Genomic DNA, 22,729 nt, shown 5'->3' with positions numbered 1-22,729 from the left:
GAAATGTACCACCAGTGGTTTCCTTCATTGCACTCTAAGCAATTAAGCAAGTAGAAGGGGGAAACCCCATGGGGCACTAAGCAAAGGGGCGTCCTCACCGCCTGCCCTGGGTAATTCAGTTTGAATTAGCAGACACCTTTGCACAAATCATTTTAATTACAATTTATAATATCTAGAACAGCGGTCATTTCGTATGACCGCTGGGCTTTCTAGTAAAATAATAAAGAGTTTAACTGTTTAATTAAAAAGAAATAAAATCAGCACTATTGTTTCAAAATGAATCTCTAAATGCTTTCAAATACATCAAAAGGTTGAAATATAAAGAGAAGAGAAAAAAAGATATAGTGACCATCTATTAATTAACAAAGATAAATTCTAATTATATATAGTTTTCTCTTTTTTTAATTTAATGAAAGGAGGGGAGGCAGAGACATACTTCCACAGGCTTCCTGACAGGGATCTAGCTGGAAAGCCCATTAGGGGACAGTATTTTGTCCCTTTGAGGTGTTGCTCTGTTGCTCAGCAACTGAGCTCTTCTTAGGGCCTGAGGGGAGGCCAGGGAGCCATCCTCAGTTCTGGGGACAAACTTGCTCCAATTGAGCCTTAGCTGCAATAATAGAAGAGAGAGAGAGAGGAGCAAGAAGGGGAGGGGTGGAGAAGCATATGAGTGCTTCTCCTGTGCGCCCTGTTGGGGAATCAAACCCAGGGCATCCACACACCAAGCCCACACTCTACCACTGAGCCAACCTGCCAGGGCCTTGTATATAACTTCTAGTAGAATTTTTTTGAAATTATTCTAGTTCTATATACTTAGAAGCCTGCATGTAAAATTATATATTGTAAATATAACTATGACCTTTAACTTCCTTATGTTGTACATTTGTTAGAAGTCAATTTATTTCAACTGTAAGTAACTATATTGAAGTGTTCCTAAAAACTTATACCATCAAAAATTTGCCTACTCTGGTTTTAATAGCTAAATGGTTATGTTCAGGAAATATATATATATAATGGATTTTAACTGGTTGACTGTAAACCTGGCTAGTCACTGTTCAATTTCTCAGTTGCAGATAAAACTATAAAACTAGCCCAACTGATTCATTGTGAATCAAGAAACAAAACTGAAAGGCTACTTATTCTCAGTAAAAATGATTAGCATTGCAATAATCAGCAATATCATTCTTCAAACTCTTTACGAACTTGACTTGGGAAGGGAGAACACACAATATGGTATACAGAGATGCACTGTAGAATTGGGAAACTGAAACCTATATAAATATCTCAATTAGAGTCACCCCAATACATTTCTTTTTATTTTAAATAAACACTTAATTGATAGAGCATGGATAATGCATGTAAACATAAGAAATGGTATGTTAAACTTGTGTTTTTATTTTATTCCAGATAAGCATATTATGAAAAATTAAAAAAGTTCAAAGTAGTAAAATATTCTACCTTGAATTTCTAATTCAATGTGGTAGAAATAATCTATCCAAATAAATTAGAGATTAGTTGTTATACAAAAAAATCAAGGCTCTGCCCAGTTGGCTCAGTGGTAAAGCATTGGCCTGGCTCAGTGGTAAAGTATTGGCCTGGCATGTGTATGTCCCAGGTTTGATTCCCAGTCAGGGCACACAGGAGAAGTGACCATCCATTTTTCCACCTCTCACTTCCCTCTCTCTCTCTCTCTCTCTCTCTCTCTTTCTCTCTTTCTCTCTCTCTTGCTCTTACATTCTTACAGCTAGGGCTCAATTGGAGTGTGTTGGCTCCAGGCACTAAGGATATCTCCATAGCTTCTTCCTCAGGCACTAAGAAAGCTCAGTTGCTGAGCAAGGAGCAACACCCCAGGTGGCATAGTTTCACCCCTCAGTGGGCTTGCCAGGTGGATCCTAGTCAGGACACATGTGGAAGTCTGTCTCTACTTCCCCTCTTCTCAATGAATAATAATAATAAAAAAATAGCCTGAGCAGATAGTGGTGCAGAGGACCCAGGTTCGAAACCCCAAGGTCATTAGCTTGAGCTTGGGCCCGCCTGGCTTGAGTGGAGCTCACCAGTTTGAGTGCAAGGTCACTGGCTTGAGCATGGGATAATAAACATAATCCTACAGTTGCTAGCTTAAGCCCATGATCACTGGCTTGAGCCCAAGGTCACTGGCTTGAGCCCAAGGTCGCTGGCTTGAGCAAAGGGTCACTTTCTTTACTGTAGTCCCCGGGTCAAGGCACATATGAGAAAACAATCAATGAATAACTAAGGAGACTAAAGAGCTGTAACGAAGAATTGATGTTTCTCATCTCTCTCCCTTTATGTCTGTCTGTCCGTATCTGTCCTTCTCTCTGTCTCTCTGTTTGTCTCTGTCACACACAAATAAAATCAGTTAATTATTTTTTAATATAATATAAAAAATTGCATGATGCTCAGGGTATTGATAATTAGCTTATTCGACCTTAATATAGACAATGCATTTAGCTTAACGTCTATAAATAAATTATTAGATTTTCTGAGAAACATACATTAAGAAGAAATGTGTTCTATTTTCATAAAATTTCAACTTGTATGTATTTCCTAAAAAAGATACATATCCTTTCAAATTTAAATGTGATTAGTCTAATTTAAAAATAATGGAAAAGATGTGTTTATACAGAAAAAGTAATGGAAAAAAATATTGTCCTCTTATTTTTTGGAAATGTTACTGCACATTTAATGTATTTAATTTGCATTTTTAACTGTCTAGTTCTGTTTAATTGTGTGGTAATTTAAAAAATGTTATTGCACATTTAAAGTATTCTAAATGCTTAAAAGTATATGTGTAGTATAATTATGATTATTTACAAAAATGCAAGTGCTGAATTATGAAATAAAACAAATTATTCTTTATAAAAATTTCTAAGAACATTTCTATAAATGACAAACTTTCATAGTTTTTGAAGAAAGCTGATCTTAAATTTATATATACTTAGGAATGTATTTATTACATGGTAAAAGAGGTGTATTTAACTTGTATTCTTTCTACTTCAATTCCTCATAGCATCATCTTATAAAATAAAGGAAGTTATTATGGTATTGATATTTATATTAAAGCTTACTTCCTTAATTTTCAGATTTGTATGTGATAAAAAGTGATGATTAAAAGCTGAGACTATAATAGGGTCACATTATCTCAGTCATCAGGAAGAAAAATATCCTTTCAGAAATATAATAAGATAGAATCTATTTCCTGCCTAGATTCATTTTTGGTGAAAATTATCCCACTGTATTTTTTCTATGTAAAACCTTGTGATGTAAAATTTTTCACTAAAAACCATAAGTCTGTAAAACAACCTTTTTTTTAAAAAAAAACCCCAGCATCTCTGGAAACATGAATATTTAAGAGGTATGGTTATTTATTTTAAATGACAAAATTCCATTTTTTAACTAAAATTTCAGTAATGGCAAACAATTACAAATAAGCAGAATATAAGTACTACATATAAATTAAACATGTGCAAAGCTTTGCAATAGCATGGATGGATCTGGAGAGCATTATGCCAAGTGAAATAAACTGGTCTGAGAAATACAAGTATCATATGATTTCACTTATACATGGAATCTAAGGAGCCAAATGAACTAACAAGAAAGTAGAGACAGACTAATAGAACAGACTGACAGTTGTTGGGTGGAGGGAGGTAGAGGGTTTGAGCAAAATTTAAAAAAAGAAAACCTCATTGACAGGGACAATGATGTGAGATTTGCTAGGGAAAGAGGGGATTTGGAAAGACAAAGATGAGTATAGGGGGATAAATGGTATGGACAAAGACTTGACTTGGGGTGCTGACACACAATATGGTGTACAGAGATGTGTTGTAGAATTGTGCACTTGAAACCTGTATAATTTTATTAACCAGTGTCACCCCAATAAATTCAATAAAGAGAAAAACAAAATGAAAAGACAACTTAATGGAATGAAAGAACATATTGCCAAAGATTCATCTGAAAAGGGGTTAATATTTAAAATTTATGAAGAACTCAAACAGGCCCTGGCTGGTGGTACAGTGGATAGAGCGTTGGCCAGGCATATGGACATCCCAGTTTCCGTAAGCACACAGAAGAAGTGACCATCTGCTTCTCTTCTCTTCCCTTTCTCCCTTCTCCCCTTCTTCCCCTTCTGTAGCCAGTGGCTCAATTGGTTTGAGTTTGGCCTCAGATGCTGAGGATGGTTCCTTTGGAGTGCATCAGCCTCAGGTGCTAAAAAAAAGCTCCATACTCAAGCATTCGCTCTAGCTGGTGTTGCTGGGTGAATCCCCGTCAGTCAGGGCACATGCAGGAATCTGCTGCACTCTTTCCACTCCTCTCATCTAAAAACAGAAATAAAGGACTCAAATAACTCAATGCCAGAAAAATCAATCCAATTAAAAAATGGGCAACAGGATTTAATAGACTTATGAAAAAATGCTTGCCATCACTAATCAAAGAAATGCAAATTAAAACCACAATGAAATATCACCTTGTAACTATCAGAGTGACTATCATCCATAAATCAACAGATGACCTGTTGGTGAGGATGCAGAAAAAAGGGAACACGTGCTGTTTTGGAAGGAATGTAGATTGATACAGCCACAGTAGAAAACAGTATGGAGTTTCTCTAAAAATTAAAAAAAGAACAGCCTTATGATCCAGAGATTCAATATCTAAGAATATATCCAAAGAAACCTAAAACATTAATCCAAAATAATAAATATGTCCCTATATTCATTCCAGCATTATTTAAAGTAGTTAAGATTTAGAAGCAGCCCAAATGGCCATAGTAGAAAATTGGATCAAAAAGCTGTGGTAAATTTACACAATAGAAATTGTAACTCAGCCATAAAAAAAGAAAATCTTACTTTTTGAGACAGCATGAATGGACCTAAACAGTATTATGTTAAATGAAATAAGCCAGTCAGAGAAAGAACAGTCTGACAGCTATTGGGTGTCAGGTGGGTTTGAGGGATGGGGTAAAACAGATGGAGAGATTAAGGAAAAAACAAAACAAAACTCATAGACACAGAAATCATTTTGGTGATTGGCAGAGGGAAGGGGACTGGGGCAAGTAAAAGAAGTAAAGGAAGGATAAATAACAATGGAAGTGACTAGTCTTTGGATAGTGAACACAAATATGATTCAAAAATAACATATCATAAAATTGCACACTTAAAAAGTATATAATTTTATTAAATAATGTAACTCCAATAAGTTCAATATAAATATTTTTAAAAGAAGAAAAAATTAATACATGCAAAACTATTCTAACAAAATCTGATCCACTAACTATTCTCAAGCATAAAGGATCTATATAAAACTTTAATATAATGGCTACTAATATCTGAATGTATGATGTCATAAATAATCTTAACATAAATAGTTTTAGTACCGCTAATACATTGGTAGCTTTTATTAGGTTATATAATAATTCCATGAGGTTAGGGCCTTATTGAAGGCATGGTGTAGAAGACATCATGCCCTGCCTGACCCTTTTTATATCTTTCAGATAATAATTTACTTTGTTCATATTGATGAAAATTCTAAGTGTAATTCATACAACTCAAAGCCAAACAGTCCAATTAAGAAATAGGCAGAATACCTAAACAGTGCTTCTCTGAGAAAGACAAATGATCAAAAGATACTCAACATTTCTAGCTATTAGGGAAATGCAAATCAAAATTACAATAAAATACTACCTTTTATCAGTTAGAATAGCTGTTATCAACAAGACAAACAGCAAGTGTTGGAGAAGTGGTGGAGAAAAAAGAATCTTCATTCACTGCTGGTGGGCATGTAACTGGTACTGCCACTGTGAAAAACATATGGGGTTTCCTCAAAAAATTAAGTAATGTCATTTCAATATATTTAATTTAAACAATGAATGTATTTATATTTTTTCAATTTAAAACATTAAAAAATAATGAAATATAATTCACCTTAAATTATTATTAAAATTAATTAAAATTACAATTCTTGACAAACACATGCAGATTTAATAGTTTTCTAAAATAATGCATTTATGTTATAAGTAAGCATATAGAAATATTAAAATAATAAGTATAGAACTTTACCTAATTATCATCCAATGCAGTATGACTTGGTGGAATTCAATCATTGAATCCATGTTAATTTCAAACTGTCCCCAAAAATGTTTTTATTAAATTTCAAGACATCATCGTGCTAAAATTAGACAAATTACATATTATGTTAATTTTAAAGTCCCACTGCATGTCAAATGAGATCATACAATCCTTTGGGGATGACTGAATTTGCCCCAAAATAGTGAATCTAAAAGTTCACATCAGTTCAGAGTCAATTATCTATTCTATTCTAAGAATTATTTTTGAATAATATATAGTTCATTGTTAATTGTAAGAAATTGCTCTCAATTTTTGTCATAGTTGGCTTTTTATTGAAGAATAATATTCAGTTTAAAATCATAGCTATAATTTCTCATTTAATTATATTATTTTATTTTATTAAACATGATAAGTATAACATTTTCTTTAAAAATTATTTTAGTCTAAATTTAAATATTTATAAAAACAAGAAGATATATGTATATATATGTATATTGTGAATATACATTTATTTTATGTTTTATAGTCTAATTGCCTATGTGTGTGTTTTCTTTTTAATGACTATAAGCTTTAAATGCAGTCTTTTAAGTATGTTTAGTGTAATGACTAAATTTAAGTGTTTTTTCTGATATAGTTATTGTATGAACACTTGATAAAGCAATTAAGTGTTCGTGCCCTCAGAAGAAAATGTATTGAAGACTGTTTTTGAATTGAACGATTCAACCTTCAAAAGACTGTATTTGCCTTTAATAAGAAAGATAACATACCACAACAGTGAAATTTCAAGAGAAACAAATTAAAAGCATCTAAATTGGTTACTAGCATGATCTTCTGCTGAGTCATATTCCTTATTTTGTTACATTGGGAGAAACTAATGGAAAGAGGTTTCTTGATTAGCTACAGGTACAAAAAAAAGTGCGGTGGGAAACAGAAAGTTGTAAATTAATTTAAAATACAGAACTTTCAAACAATGAAATTTTTAATCAATGGCATCAGATTCTCTGTTGGAAATAACTGAACTTCTCAGCACTGGAAGTATACAACAAGAGCTCTATGTAAAGGTAGAAAAAAGTTGAGGAGCGCCTCCTTGCACCGGGCAGGTATTTGTAATAGGTAATTTCAAACATCCCTCAAACACAAAGTGCACTGTGTTGGGGTACAGTAGAGGAATCTCTACCATCAAAAAAAGTTGAGCTCAGAAATTTTAAAGTTCTCTTAGATGTCATATACATTTCACACATTATATGTATTAAAGGAGAAAGAAAATGAAATGTTAGTCTACTGACATTTGGAAGAGTTTTGTATATGCCATGATAGATTCTATCAGTAGCCTTTGAAGATCTTGCTATTCTTTAACTAACTATGCTAATACTTTAATTGGTAGTGTCAAATGACGATATTCAGCCCTGGCTGGTTAGCTCAGTGATAGGGCATCGGCCTGGTGTGTGGAAGTCCCGGGTTTGATTCCTGGCCAGGGCACATTGGAGAAGCACCCATCTGCTTCTCCACCCTTCCCCCTCTCCTTCTTCTCTGTCTCTCTCTTCCCCTCCTGAAGCCAAGGCTCCACTGGAGCAAAGATTGGCCCCGGCGCTGAGGACGGCTCTGTGGTCTCCGCCTCAGGTGCTAGAATGGCTCCTGCAGCAATGGATCAGCACCCCAGATGGGCAGAGCTATCACTCCATGGTGGGCATGCCAGGTGGATCCTGATCAGGTGCATGCTGGAGTCTGTCTGACTGCCTCCCTACTTCTAACTTCGGAAAAAATACAAAAAAATACAAAAAAAAGGATGATATTCAGCCTTGTAAAGGTAGATGGTAACATTATAATTCACAGAGAATAAATGGGAATCCAATTAAAGCTTCTATATGAAGCTTATATGCATACCATATAAGCACATGTTTGTATGCATGTTTAACAACGGGCTCCCTAGAAGAAAAGAAAAAGTGATGTTGAGCTAACATTGAAAGTGAAGGGTGCTCTTATAACACTGTTATAACAATTGCTAGATGTTTTAACATTATTTGACAAAGAATAACATTTTAATTTATTTTCTTATTTGTAAAATAGAAAATATGAAATAAAAACATTAAATATGATAAAGTGACATGGAGGTCACACAGGTTGCTTTAGAAAATGATAAGATTGGGAGTGGGGAATGATGATGGTAAACCAAAATATTGTGGAGGAGATAGACTTGGGCTGAACTTGAATCTTAGATATAAGGAAGCCTAAGAAAAGGCTTATAATAATATCTATTTGAGTATAGAGGTACATTGAAAATATCAGCTTCCTTAGGCTTTTTATACAAATATATCAGATTATAAATTAAACTAAAATGAGTTAATTTTTGTGCAATTCTATTGTAAAGAATACTATGTGCCAAAGTTCAGTGTGATTTTTTTTTTCTATAAAAGTAGAAAGACATTCTCCTCTTAAGGGAGATCTTTCAGGTAATCCAAATCATATTCCCTTGGTGAACTAGCAATGTGTTTTTTTTTTCATTCTGGATTGATAATTACAGTTTGATCAATCTTGTCAAGGCATTATCAACCATTGCTTGAAGCCATGTACAAACAGATTTACATATGGCACTGCATTAAAAAAATACCACATATCACATGCACTGAGGAGCTACCTTAATTCTTTGCCACATGCACCCATTTTTAATTCAGAAAGAACAATTTCCAAGCACTGCATTCTTAGCAAGACTTCATATAGGTAATGCTGTCTTATTTCTAATTATTGAGTCCACAACACTGGCTGTTAAAGTTGAATGTGTCTAAAAACTGCATTTATGGTCTCACATCACACTCAAGAATTCTAATTCAGGAGGTTTGGCCTGAGGCTACAGATTGTTCTAATTTAGTTTGCCTATAAAATGGATTTTTTTTTTTGAGAAAAAAACTACTAGTGTATTCTAAATTAAGTACTTTAAAATTCATGTTTAATTTTCTCTAAAAAAATTATCTCAAAATGTCTGACTCTGGGATATATTCAGTAATTCAGCATTAAAAGAGCAGGTGAAGAAATAGTTGCTGCACATAGACATAATGAAAAGGTTAAAGGAAAATAAAAACTCTTGAAGACAATTCAAGTGATATTTGTAAAATATGGCTTGCTTTATAAGTAAAGCTCTAAGCTCACATCACACTACCTCTCTAGAATTTACATCGTAAGTTCTATTCTCAAAATTGACTTTAAGAAGCTGACAAAGAGGCCAAGAGCCTAAAGCAAAGTGTAGCTGCATGAATGCTGAAATAATAGATATAAGCATATTTGATCAGAAACTCTTTCAAAAACATTACTATAAAAGTCATTCTTACCTTTGCTCAGAGATTTGGAATATCAACTGCTTCAGGGTTCAATTAAAATTTGTGCATTGTTTCAGGGGCATTTTTTAAAATCTTTTTTTTCTCTCTCCGCCATTATTTATTAGACATCTCATGGACAAATGGACATCTCTGGTTTAATATAAGAAAAGGTAATAAAAAGGTCTCAACCATTCAAAAAAAGAGTCAAGTCAATTCAAGGAAAAACACTAGCTTTATTTAAAGATAACTTTCCAGTGATTTGTATAATAGGTAATTGTTTGTAAAGTATGATATTAATTGCATTTCTTCATTATTATTGGAAGATTGAACTGGGGTGGCCAGTCCACTGGGGAAGGGGAAAGCCTATTGTCAGTCTCCCTCTCCCTTAGCAACAACAGGCAGGTCAGTATAAAACCCTGACTAGGTCAGATCTGGAGAGAAAGTGGACTACTTTTTCTCCTGTGAGGCAGCTGACTGGCTAAGCCCCTTGTACCGGAATGGAAGGTGGCTGTGGGGAAGGGGAAAGTCTCCTTTCAGCTTCTTTTGGCAACTGGCAGGTCGGTATAAACCCCTGATTAGGTCAGACCTGGAGAGACCTTATCTCGTATGAGATAACTGACAGGCTAAGCCCCTTCCATTATATATGGGGGAGAGCCGAACTGAAAACACAAGGCTATTATGTTCCAAAAGAAAAATTTGTTTAAAATGTTTGTGTGCAAGTATACTGGGATGCACCTAAAGTCGTGTCAATGTTGGGGAGGGTTTGGAGCAGGCTTTTTATAATTTAGTCGGGGGTCTTGGAAAGAGCAGCTAATGTTGCTGCCTCTATAGGTACAAGGTTATATGTATCTTTTTGTATGTGGATTGGAGTGATTCCAAATTGTTTATCTCCCTGCTCAATTTCTAAAGGAATCCTGGGCTAGTTCAAAAGGTCCTGGGCCAGCTGGACCCACCCCAAGGCTTTAAGCAAGCCAGTTTTCCCTCCCCCATGGGTTTGCAGTGTCTCTGATCCTGTATCTTGGCTTTTACAAATAACTACAATATTGTGATTTAAACTCCCTTAATAGTCAAGTCCCTTCCCAATACAAGCTTTCTCTAACATTTCTGCAAAGATAAACTTTTTGCTAAATTTCAAAGTGAAGGCCAGGAAGCCGTTAAGCAAGAGAATAGCAAGCCAATTATTTAAAACCTCACAGTGGGGGTTCTGGTTTAAAGGCACCCTGAACACAAACCTTACAATTCTCTCTTATTTTTGCATACTATTTAATTAACTTGAAGAGGGCTAATCAAATAGGTTGGTTTGGGTATGTTTTTAAATGATTTATATAAATGTCTACTTTGATCTTTCAAACACGTTTGTTTCAAGTCCTAGAGGCTCAAAACTGGTTTCATCACCCCATTTTAGTAAATAGGAATTCTGAGAAAGGTAGATATGAAAATAAAGACAAAGAAATCCTAGAGAGGGAAACAAATAACAAAAGAAAATATTATATATTTACATATTTATATCTATAGCTATATATCTAGCTTGAACTATATCTATTGATATTTACATATCTTTTAATCTGTGTTTCTATGTGTATGAATACATAGATATGGGTGTAGATACATATATATATAATATATACATATATATGTATATATTATATGATGCAGAAACAGCTATATTTTTGGATTTGATTATAAACCTTTGTTTTTTTTATATATCCTCATAAATGCTTTATAAGAATTTTATAAAAGGGAATTTTTAGATTGATTCTAAATGAATTGAAACCAATACTCTATGAATTGGTAAGGTATAGTGATGCATTTTATGTACATAATTTAAAGGGTGTGTGTACTATTTTATAGCATTAAATTAATTGAAACATAGACACTGGCTGTTTTACTCAGTGGATAGAGCAATGACTCGGCATGTGGACATCCTGGTTCGATCCCCAGTCAGGGATACATAAGAAGCCACCATCTGCTTCTCTTCCTGTCCCTCTATCCCTTATCTCTCTCTCTCTCTTTGCATCTCTCTCTCTCTCTCTCTCTCTCTCTCTCTCTTTTCCCCTCTCACAGCCAGTGACTTGATTGGTTCAAGTGTCATTCCTGGGTTTTGAGGATAGCTTGATTGGTCTGAGTGTTGGCCTCAGGAACTGAGGATAGCTCAGCTGATTTGAGCATTGGCCACAGACAAAGGTTGCCTAATGGATCCCAGTTGGGACACATGTGGGAGTTTGTCTCTCTATCCCCGCTCCTCTATCTTAAAAAAAGTAATAATTTAAACATAAAATTTAAACACAAAGTATTGATGACAGTTGCTAATAGCTATACAAATTTGTGCACCTTTGTTCATGTACAAATGTATCATATTTAATTATTAACATGTGTGTTAAACTTATATATCATAATGCTTCTAAGTCAGTGGTTCTCAAAAGCTTTGAAGTCAGAGCACATTTAAAATCTTACAAATAATTGTAGGTGCACTATATACAAATTTCTGAGAAATATGTTATAATAATTAAGTCAAATATTAAAGAAAAAATATAAAGTCTAAGTGTGCTTTTATAGTAATTAAACAAAATAAATATGACAAAATTCAACTTATTCTGACATTAAAAAACATTTTTATGTTACATTTTTTGAGTTATGCTTTTTAGAATTCATAAAACAGAAGGTTAAAAATTAAAAAAAGATATCTTTATATATATATATATATATATAGATATAGATATATATAGATATAGATACATTCTTAGTAAGATTTAGTAAATTCAGTAGGTCCCTGGTCAAATGTGTTAAGTTTTTTCATTCTTATGTTTATGAGAAACATGAGCTTGATGTGTCCTAGCAATTTCTTCAATGTTTGGACATATATTTGAAAGGCAAACTCTCATATCCTCATCAATACATTGAAGAATTCCTCTTTTTACTCTTAATTGTGTTGAGTGCAGAAAACCCCCACCATACATATCATCTTAACATTACACCAAACAAAGGATAGAAGAAACTTGCCTCCAGTCTTTCTGGGAAACATGGGGGGTAATGTAAACAATCCAGCACCACAGCTTTAACAGCCTTTTGCAACCTAGTGAGGCAAGTGAGGTGGGGGTTGGGCAGACTGTCAGTTTATAGCCAATTCCCCACACCTCTGTCCCCCCAAAATCTAAACTCCAAAAACCCTGTTGGTTTTTTGGTTCCCAACAGGCACATATTTCTCTGGAATACCATAGTGTACACCTGGAAATCTTCTAGGGCACACCAATGCGCCCTGGTGCACACTTTGAGAATCATTATTCAAAGTTGTTTATTTGCCGTGATACTGGTCAAACAATTTAAGTAGCATGAAGTAAACTAAACAAAGGTTAATCTTATTAAAGCTGATTTAAGGAAAAATTTGTTGGAGCTAGGGACAAAGCTTTAAGAATCATTCAAATGCATCTTTATTAATTTTATTGAATTTATTGGTGTGACACTGGTTTATAAAATATAAAGGTTTTAGGTATACAAAATTTTACAACACATCATCTGTGCACTGTATTAATGTGTTCACCACACCAAGTCAAGTCTCCATCCATCACTATTTATCCCCACTATGCCCTCCTTCCCCTCCCCCTGTCAATCACTACACTATTGTGCTGTCCATGAGATTTTTCTTTTTTTGTTTTATTTTATTTTCTCAATTCCATCATTTTCCTGGCACAAAGCCCTGACAGCTGTCAGGCTGCTCTCTATGAGTTTGTCTCTAATTTGCTTGTTAGTTTATTTTGTTCATTAAATTCCACATATGAGTGAAATTATGTGGCACTTGTCTTTCTCTGACTGGCTTATTTTATTTAGCATAATGCTCTCCAAGTCCATCTCTATGCTGGTGGCCGTGGCCATGCAGGTTTACATTGAATTCAGTTAGATAGTTAAGAAACTGTGGAGCAAAGGCATGGTGGGCCATTCTGATTATTAGAGTCCCAGAACAGTGGACAAGCAAGCAGGCAGGCAGAAAAAAACTGCTTCTTTTTCTCTCAGGACTCACAAGAATAAAAGGGCAGGGGGGAAAAAAAAACCTTCTCTGGCAAACAATAGCCTGCAATGGCCCCTCCCAATGACTGAAGACTACCCGCAATTTACATTCTGCTGCCCTGATGGCAAGAACCTGCAGCCTTAGGAGACTATATACACATGGTGCTGCCCCATGCTCAGGCATGGATCATGCAGAGTACAAGGTGAGCAAGTCTAACACACTTTTTTGCCCAACACCATCCATGCTGTTGCAAAGAGTAAGATTTCCTTCTTTTTTTACAGCCAAATAGTATTCTATTGCATAAATGCACCACAGCTTTTTTTTTTTTTTTATTTAATAATGAACACTTGGGCTAACTATGTTTAAATATTGCTAATGCTCCTGAGGAATATGTTTAAATACTGTTAAATGTTTAAAATGCTGAATAACAATGCCATGAATCGATGATGTATTTTAGAATGGTGCACCTGAAACCTATATAATTTTATTAACTAGTGTCATCCCAGTAAATTAATTTAAAAATGAAAAAAAGAGTCTAATTTTGACAATAGTAATAGGATAAGACAAACACTCTAATGTGCAAATTAATTTAGAGATTCAATGTAATCTCAAGCAAAATACCATAATTTTGGCAAGCACATTCTGAAGTTTAAATGAAAATGCAAAAGATCTAAAACAGTCAAAACAGTTTAATGTGGGTGGGAGAACAAATTTACCTAATTTTAACAATTATTAAAACAATTTACCAATCATTATAAAACTACAGTAATCAAGAAAGTTTCATATTTTTGTAAAGATAGCTAAAGATAAGTGGATCAGAATAGGGAACCCAGAAATAGACACTTGTATATACAGCTGTCCCTCACCATATCACAGTTCACTTTTCGTGGTCTCACTGTATTGCAGATAATTAAATTGGATATATCTAATTTTATATCATGAATATTTTGGTATATAGTGAGATTTTGCAGTATATAGGTATTTTATGTATTTAATATTTAATTAATTTGAGGTAAAATAAGCATTTTCTAGAGTGTAGAAAGTGTTTAAGAGCATAGAAAGTGATTATGAGAATGTGGAAAAAGTTTATAAGAGTGTGGGAAGGGTTTATAAAACCTTAAAATATATAGAAATAATAAAATAAATATGTTTGCTACTTCGCAGATTTTTGCCTATTGTGGGGGCTTCTGGAACTTAACCCTTGCCATAGATGAGGGACCACTGTATAGTTAAGTTTCCATGAAAGTATCAAAGAAATTTAATGGGGCAAAGGATAATCTTTTTAACAAATGGTGCTATAGTAGTTGGATATTCACATGCAAAAATAAAGTACCTTGGCACACATACTCTCCCTCCAGGGAGCTCACCTGTGTCTTTCCCTTCCCTCTTTTCTTTCCCCAGGGACCTGCATTTCCTAAACTCTAAAGCAGTGGTTCTCAAAGTGTGTGCCAGGGCACACTGGTGCATCCTAGGAGATTTCCAGGTGCGCCCTATGGTATTCCAGAGAAATATGTGCCTGTTGGGGACCAAAAAACCAACAGAGTTTTTAAAGTTTAGATTTTTATGGGACAGAAGTGTAGGAAATTGTCTGTAAGCTGAGAGTTTGCCAAACGCCCCACCTCACTTGCCTGATTAGGTTGCAAAAGGCTGGTAAGCTGTGATGCTGGATTGTTTACACTACCCCCCATGTTCCCCGAAAAGACTGGAGGCAGGTTTCTTCTATCCTTGGTTTGGTGTAAAGTTAGGATGATATGTATGGTGGGAGTTTTCTGCACTTGGTAAAATTCTGGGGTTGCCTTGGCAATGTGATCAGAGATCTATTGATTTGCTAATGGCCTCACTTTGCTGTATAAATAAAGCAAGATGTAGTATTAGGTGCACTTTGTTCTTGCCAGCAAGAATTACAGGGCCCTCCCAATCCCGTATTTTTTTAATTCTGCATATTTTCTTAATTTCGCACCATTCCCACTTGGGACCTCAAATTACTAGCTGAGCTGGTTCGTGGCATGTGCCCAGATATAAAAAATAAATATAGTTACTCTATTATATTATTTCATTATGGTAATACTGTTCTTTTTGTTAACCCGTCATTATTATATTTATTATTAACACATCATTATATTATTTTTAGATAAGTACACCCAAATAAAATGGATAGATTTCTCAAAAAGAAGCATGTTATTGAAGAATCTGATTCTGGAGGTGAGCAAAAGTTAAGTGTAAATAAAATAGGACTTGAAGGCTGACAGGCAGAATTTAATTTATAGCATTTTCCATCATTTAACACTGAACAGTATAATTGGATTAGAAACCCTTTCATGGAAGCTTCAAGTGATTTTGGTTTAACATTAACAGAAGAAGAAGAAGTGGCAGCTATATCCACTGATCGTGGATTGATGATTAAACATAAGGAATTGTCTCTTGAAGCCTTTCGGATTTCTATAAAAGAAGAATATGTGGCAATATCTAAAAAAGCTTTGAACATTTTACTACAATTTTCAACATCCTATTTATGTGAATTAGGATTTTCTACCCTCAACACAATTAACATTAAAAAGAGAAGAATTCTTCAATGTATTGACAAGGAAATGAGAGTTTGTCTTTCAAATATATGTCCAAACATTGAATAAATCACTAGGACACATCAGGCTTATGTTTCTCATAAACCCAAGAATGAAAAACTTAACACATTTGTGCCAGGACTTGTGGAATTTATTAAATCTTATTAAGAATGTATCTATATATATATAAAAAAATAACCTTTTTGGTCATTTTTTAATTTTTTTACCACTCCTTTTTACAAATACTAAAAAGTATAACTCAAAAAATGTAACATAAAAATGTTTTTAATAGAATAAATTTAATTTTGTCTTATTTATTTTGTTTAATTACCATAAAAGCATGCTTGGATTTTACATTTTTTTCTTTAATATTTGACTTAATTATTATAACATATTTCTCAGAATACATTGTATATAGTGCGCCTATTATTATTTGTAGGATTTTAAATGCGTCCCGACTTCAAAAAAGTTTGAGAACCACTGCTCTAAGGGTTCCCATAATAATTGCAACCAGGGGAACAATGGTAGAGGCAAATCATTCTGGCTAAATTCCTTAAACCTGTCTCTCTAAGGGCTCCTGTTCTCTGACTTCCCATGTAAGTTCATTTTCTTTCCTCATAAGGTTTCTAGAGAACCAAAGCAATCCAAACAAGCCTCTCTAGGTCCTTCCTTGTTTTACTGTCCCCAGATATAATAAACATATTCTCAAAAAATTGCTAAGATAAGTAAAATGCTGAATGATTTTTAGTGTGTGTATGACAGAGACAGATAGAGATAGAGAGGGACAAATAGGGACAGGCAGATAGGAAGGGAGAGAGATGAGAAACATCAATTCTTCGTTGCAGCACCTTAGTTATTCACTGAATGCTTTTTCATATGTGTCTTGAGTGAGGGGCTATACAGCAGACTGAGTAACCACTTGCTTAAGACTGTGATTTTGGCCTCAAGCTGATGGGTCTTGCTCAAACCAGTTAAGTCCGCGCTCATGCTAGCGACCTTGGGGTTTCAAATCTTCATGTCCCAGTCCAACGTTCTATCCACTGCGCCACTGCCTGGTCAGGCACTATCAATTTTTTAATCAGTAATGAAGAAACATCAGTAGATGGTCCAAACTCTCAATGTTACTTTAATTTGTTTATTATAGGTTCTTGCTAAGGAGCTACCAAGCCTCTTTGAATTGCACTACCGTTTTTCAGTGAAGCAGATCCTGATGAAATTCAATATTAACTCGTTTAGCTTAACATTTAAAAATACCACTTTTCTTTCCTTTTTCATTGCAATTTTAATATTTTTTCACAGTATCTTTTTTTATTAGAAAATAGGTAAAATATTTTATATTTAGTTCCTGCATAGTTCAGGATTCCTCGAGACCACTGTTACTTCTGATAAAATCTGTAAGTTTATAAGTCCCCAAGATACATTCTTTTTTAGAAGAACTTGCAGAACTCTTCAAAACTGCTATATCTATGGGATGGTTTAATTCAGTGTAATGATCCTGGTTAAAATTAGCCAAGGGAACTGGTGCATACGAATGGATTCAGGTATCGTACATCAGCTTGTAGAGCATGGAATCTCCGAGTGCAGTCATGCAAACAGTGCTTGCTTCTCTCTGCACTCATGTTGATAACAAGCATGGTTTATTGACAGCCAGGTGAAATTACCTAAACCTTGAGTCCAGTGTTTTTATTGGTGCTCTGTCATAAAGAAATGGTAGACCACCTGCACAACTGACCTTAGTCTTCAGCCATTTCAGAGATCAAAGTAATACAACTACACTACATGGTTAGCACAGAGCATTCAGTTTGCCCAAGGCTCTAGTCTAAGGTAAACAAAGACAAACAGCAGGCAGCAAATTCCTCTGCTTAGAGATCACCTCTCAAAGGCTATGGAAAACAATTAGACCTCTCTTTGGCAAGATTAGTTCTTTATTACACTTAAAGTAAACTTACTTTAATGAATTGTATATTTGTATGCATAGCTGGAGAGCTATATGACAAAAAGATAAGTACCTACAACTTTTTATTAGAACCAGAGCATCATTATTTTCCCTAGCAGTGCTAGATAAGAAAATCAATGAGAATTTCACTGCTGTAACATTAATTCTATTTCTTCCTCATGAGTTTATTAATAAAATGGATAACCATAATAATTAAAATAATAGAGCTAGTGCACATCAAATCTTATGTCTTATCATGTAAAGTGTTACTCTGGACTCTTAGCTTAAAAATAAAATGACATAAAAGATAAATGAGAAAATATAACTTTAATTTTAAAATTCCGCTGTAAGAATTAAGAGACTGGATGTCTTAACTTGGCTTTGTGAATAATTTTTTATGTAATTTGAGCAAATAACCTTTCTAAAACTCAATTTACTCATCTATAATTAGAGAGGAGATTAAATTAAATTGATTTTAAATCCCATCACCTTCAAAATACTGCAGTTACACTTTTCACAAAAGAACAGTAAGATCTCCGTAAAAGACTTAACAAACAAACAAAAGATAAAATGAAGTCATTAAAATCAGCATTTTTCACATACATATTTAAAAGGACCCAGAGAAATATAAAGAATTTGAAGCATTTTTAACTTCTCATCACTATTGTTGAACTGATTTTTATTTAAAACTCTTCCTGATATGTACCAGAGAAATTAAAACATGCATATTTAAAACAAATTTTAATAAAATTAAAAAAGATAATTTATAAGCTTACTTCAAAAATCAGGTTCAAAATGTGGACTTTTGTATACAGTGCTTGAAGTTTATGGATTCACCTTAAGTTTTAAATTATTTATATGATTTCCAAATCCATTTATAACAAATGTGAACAAGTTAAAACAATGTAGTACACACATACCCATTCTTTTATTATTCAGGTTAACTTTTCCCCAGTTTTAATATTCTGCTGAGTTTTCAATCATAAGATGAATATTAAATTTAGACACATAATGTGTATTCATTCTCCATTCTTTATATATCGGATATATTTATGTACTGTATACAATAAGGTTTTCTTATTTTTTGTAACAAACTTGAAATGGCATATTTATCTTAGAAAGGGTTTCTTAAGGAAAATATTTATTTCTGCTAAGAAAATGTTTTGTTTGGATATTTCCTAATAGCCCCAATGTTAGTATCAGTAGCAAACATTTGTTCTTGCAGAAAATGTTTTAAAATGGACTATTACTTCAATGGTTTCGTCAACTGTGTAGTGTGGCAGTAGATTTAGTGAACTGTGTTTCCATATGCTACTCCTGCTTCCCTGCAGTTTTTTTTCCAAATTAGACAGAAACACTTTAAAGATCTCAGTGACTTCTTAAAAAAAAAGTAAACATTTGTTCCACTAAGGTAAATCAAACATATACAACCATCCACGCTAAGTGAATCTTACAAAGAGATATTATACACTACTTGAATGATTTTAAATTAGTGAACTATCTGTGACATTTTCTTTTTGAGTAAATATATAGCCTTTTTAAAAACAATCTGTTTAAAAAATAATTAAACAGAAAATTAGTTCTGTATATATCTAATATTAAAATTAGAAATAGAATTTGAAAGTTAAAAACTTCTTGCTGATGAAATATATAGTATTAGCTATAATCATAAGCCTCTTGTAATCTAATATCGATAAGGATTTTCTTTTTTCTATAAGCAGCTATGAAGTTATCGGATAGTAACTGTCCATCTGAAAGAAATTGGTCATCTTTTCCTTGATCACTTAGTATGTCTAGCTGAGAATTTGAATATGACTTAACAAGATGGGTAACATCACAAGCCTTTCATTTATTTTGATTCATTCCCAAATATCCACCAAAGGCTTTTTTGCCCCAAGGACAAAACACTGGATTGCAAATGAAGCAAATCCTGACATTTATAGGTATTTTCCAGGATTTTTTAAAGCACAAATCAGAGCTCCATGGCCTCCCACAGAATGACCAAAATTATATATCCATTGGGAGTCCAATGAAAAGTTGGCATGTATGAGTTGGGAAAGCTTCTCTATTTCATAAGAGTGCATTCTGTAGTTAGTTTTCCAAGGACCTTCAGTGGCATCCACACAAAACCCAGTACCAGTACCACAGGCCCACCTCTCATCTTCTCCTTTAATATTGCAGCCACAGGACTGGCATCTGGAGCAATGACAACAAGGATAAGTTCTGAAGCAGCCTGATGATAACCAGATTTTGATACAAAATTATGTTCTGTGCAACTTAAACCAGAGAGCCAACATAGCTCAAGACATTTTTCAGTTTTCTGCCTTTGATAGTAAGTAGATAACAAATTTCATTTTGCCATTCAGTTCAACACTATCGTGTTCAAATACTTCCTGGAGCCTTGGCTCGTTGGCTCTGTGGTAGAGTATCGGCCAACTGTGTAGATGTCACTGGTTCGATTCTCCGTCAGGGAACACAGGAGAAGTGACCATCGCCTTCTCCATCTTTCTTTCTCTCTCTCTTTGTCTCTCTCTCTCTCTCTCTCTCTCTCTTCCTCTCCCAAAGCCATGGCTCAATTGGTTCAAGCAGAGAAACCAAGGTTGGTTCATGGAGCCTCAGACTCAGGTGCTAAAACTAGATGGGTTGTGAACACAGCCCAAATTGGGCAGAGTGTTAGCTCCAGACAAGCCTTACTGGGTGAGTCCCGGTCATGTGTGAGGGAGTCTGTCTCTCTATCTTCTCTCCTCTCATTTGAAAAAAAATAAAAATAAAAAAAGTTTCTGCAATCCCTCAAAACACTTGATGCTAGAAATCTGTTTCAATGCCATTCTTATTCTGTCTAATTTCTACTTGCTCCTTTTTTTTTTCACCAAAGAATAGATGAACCTCCAGCCACAGAAGCAGTAACAAAACCCACATTCATAATTTTTAATAGATCATCTTCATCCAGCTGATCAAAATAGATAAAATATTTCTTTTTACTAATATTATATTTTGAAGAAGAGTAAAGAAGTATAAAATGCCATACTTTGATGCAAATCCTTTTTGTAAAACAGTATTGACAAATACAAATCCCTGGACTGTCTTATCTTATCTCTCTGAGCTGAGCTTTTAAATCTATGGTTAAATCAGCTCTGCCTCAGAGGATAAGAGCAGTAGTCCATCATAGCAGTTCTGCTCCCACATTCATGTGGGACCTCCTTTAGTCATGGACCTGGACTGCAAGTAAAAATTGACTAGTGAAGTTTTTTTTTCCCAAAAGGTCAAAATGAATTGAAATAGTGCTTTAAATAAAATTGATAAATAAAATGAATTCAATGACATCATTTTACATCCCAATTGCCTTACTGCTCATTTGTGTGAAGAAGGTCTCTGAAGTTTGCATGTTTATACCTTGATCATTTCTCCAAATCCTAAACATGGTAAGAATTTACCTTTAATTCTATGTGGTTTCTTAGTACTGATTTCCCAAAACTCCACTTCTTTTCTAAATGACCACAGAATTCAGTTGTGCTATTTTAATGATTGTATGTTTAGGAAGGATAAACCAGGTTATATAATTGTCTAGAATATTGATGAAACTGTGCTTATATCTGCATTAGAAGAGAAAAGAAAGAAAGAAATCAGTCAAGACTCAAGCATTAAAGTATGTTGCACACATGATAAATTTCTCCACAAAGTAATTTTTGCAGTGAAACACTCTGTAACACATACTGGCCAAAAGTCATTTACTTCATCTAATACTGCAACATTTCTTGCCAAAGATTACCTTTAAGTAAATCTTGACCACATTTACTAGGTTATTTATCTACTCTACCATGTAAATATAACTGATATTGCTACAATGATGAGATCTACAATAGTACTGCACTTTCTTTTTATTCTCATCTTTCTTAACCAGCTTCTGTTCTGTAGAGTAGTGTACATGACAGTGATAGCAGACAGTAGTTTGGCAAAACTCATTACTTTACAACTTGCATGACTTCAGAGATAAAATCTCCAAACAATCCTTGATCTCATTAAGGCATGGCCAGTTGACTTCAATTTTCCAAAGCCCTTAAAATTTTATTAACTTCATTCTTTGTATGAATAAATTCAAGGTTGTATATTTCTACTATATTTTTCTTCATTAGTTCTCTGTTCTATATGTCTAGGTTTAAAAAATCTTGACCATTAAGCTGTTTATTTTTTTCTCTCTCCATGAATTAAGCTTTTTTGTCTATCAAGTCTTTTAAACATAAACATATAATTTAAATGACAGTAAAAAATAACTTTTTAAGTTCTTGGTAATTCAAGGAGTATCTGTTGTTTAGACTTTCAAATAATTTTCCACTCTAAATATTTTTCCTAGTGCTTGAGTCATTCTGCTTCTGACTAAATTCTTTGAGATTTTGATTTACTAATCCATTATCTATAATCATAAATTATAGCTCTTGTGGCCCTTCCTATTTCTTCTAAAGCTTGAGTCATTCTGCTTGTGTATTCTAGTTTCCCAATTTTATAAATTTTATATATACATTATCTCAATACCTACCTCTATCCACAATAATAGAGTTACCTTGAAGGACTAACTATGTAGGCCTTCACTTTCATATCTATACATATCTTTAAAAAATATTTGGTAGACTTATCCTAACCTCACAAAAAAAGCTTGCCCACTGACTCTTACTATGGGATTTATCTAATTTTAAGAGAAATCTTCTTTTTGGTTCTTGATTTCCAGGTTCTTCTGAGAAAATTGTTGAGTTTTATGTTTTAGAACTTTCTATTTATTTTTTTTAACATTTCTATTGTCTACTGGTTGTTGTTTTTTTAACTAGTAGCAACTATAAATTATTTTT

General features: G+C 33.9%; 1 pseudogene; it reads right to left on the bottom strand.

Annotated features, from left to right (window-relative positions):
- Positions 1-4,253: 4,253 nt before the first annotated feature.
- Positions 4,254-20,764, bottom strand: LOC136308316 (S-formylglutathione hydrolase pseudogene; annotated as a pseudogene).
- Between the last annotated feature and the right edge of the window lie 1,965 nt (positions 20,765-22,729).

The sequence above is a fragment of the Saccopteryx bilineata genome, chromosome 6, assembly GCF_036850765.1.
Source record: "Saccopteryx bilineata isolate mSacBil1 chromosome 6, mSacBil1_pri_phased_curated, whole genome shotgun sequence".
NCBI classification, from domain to species: Eukaryota; Metazoa; Chordata; class Mammalia; order Chiroptera; family Emballonuridae; genus Saccopteryx; species Saccopteryx bilineata.
Note: the sequence above shows the minus strand (reverse complement) of the source record. Positions and strands in the feature narration are given on the sequence as shown.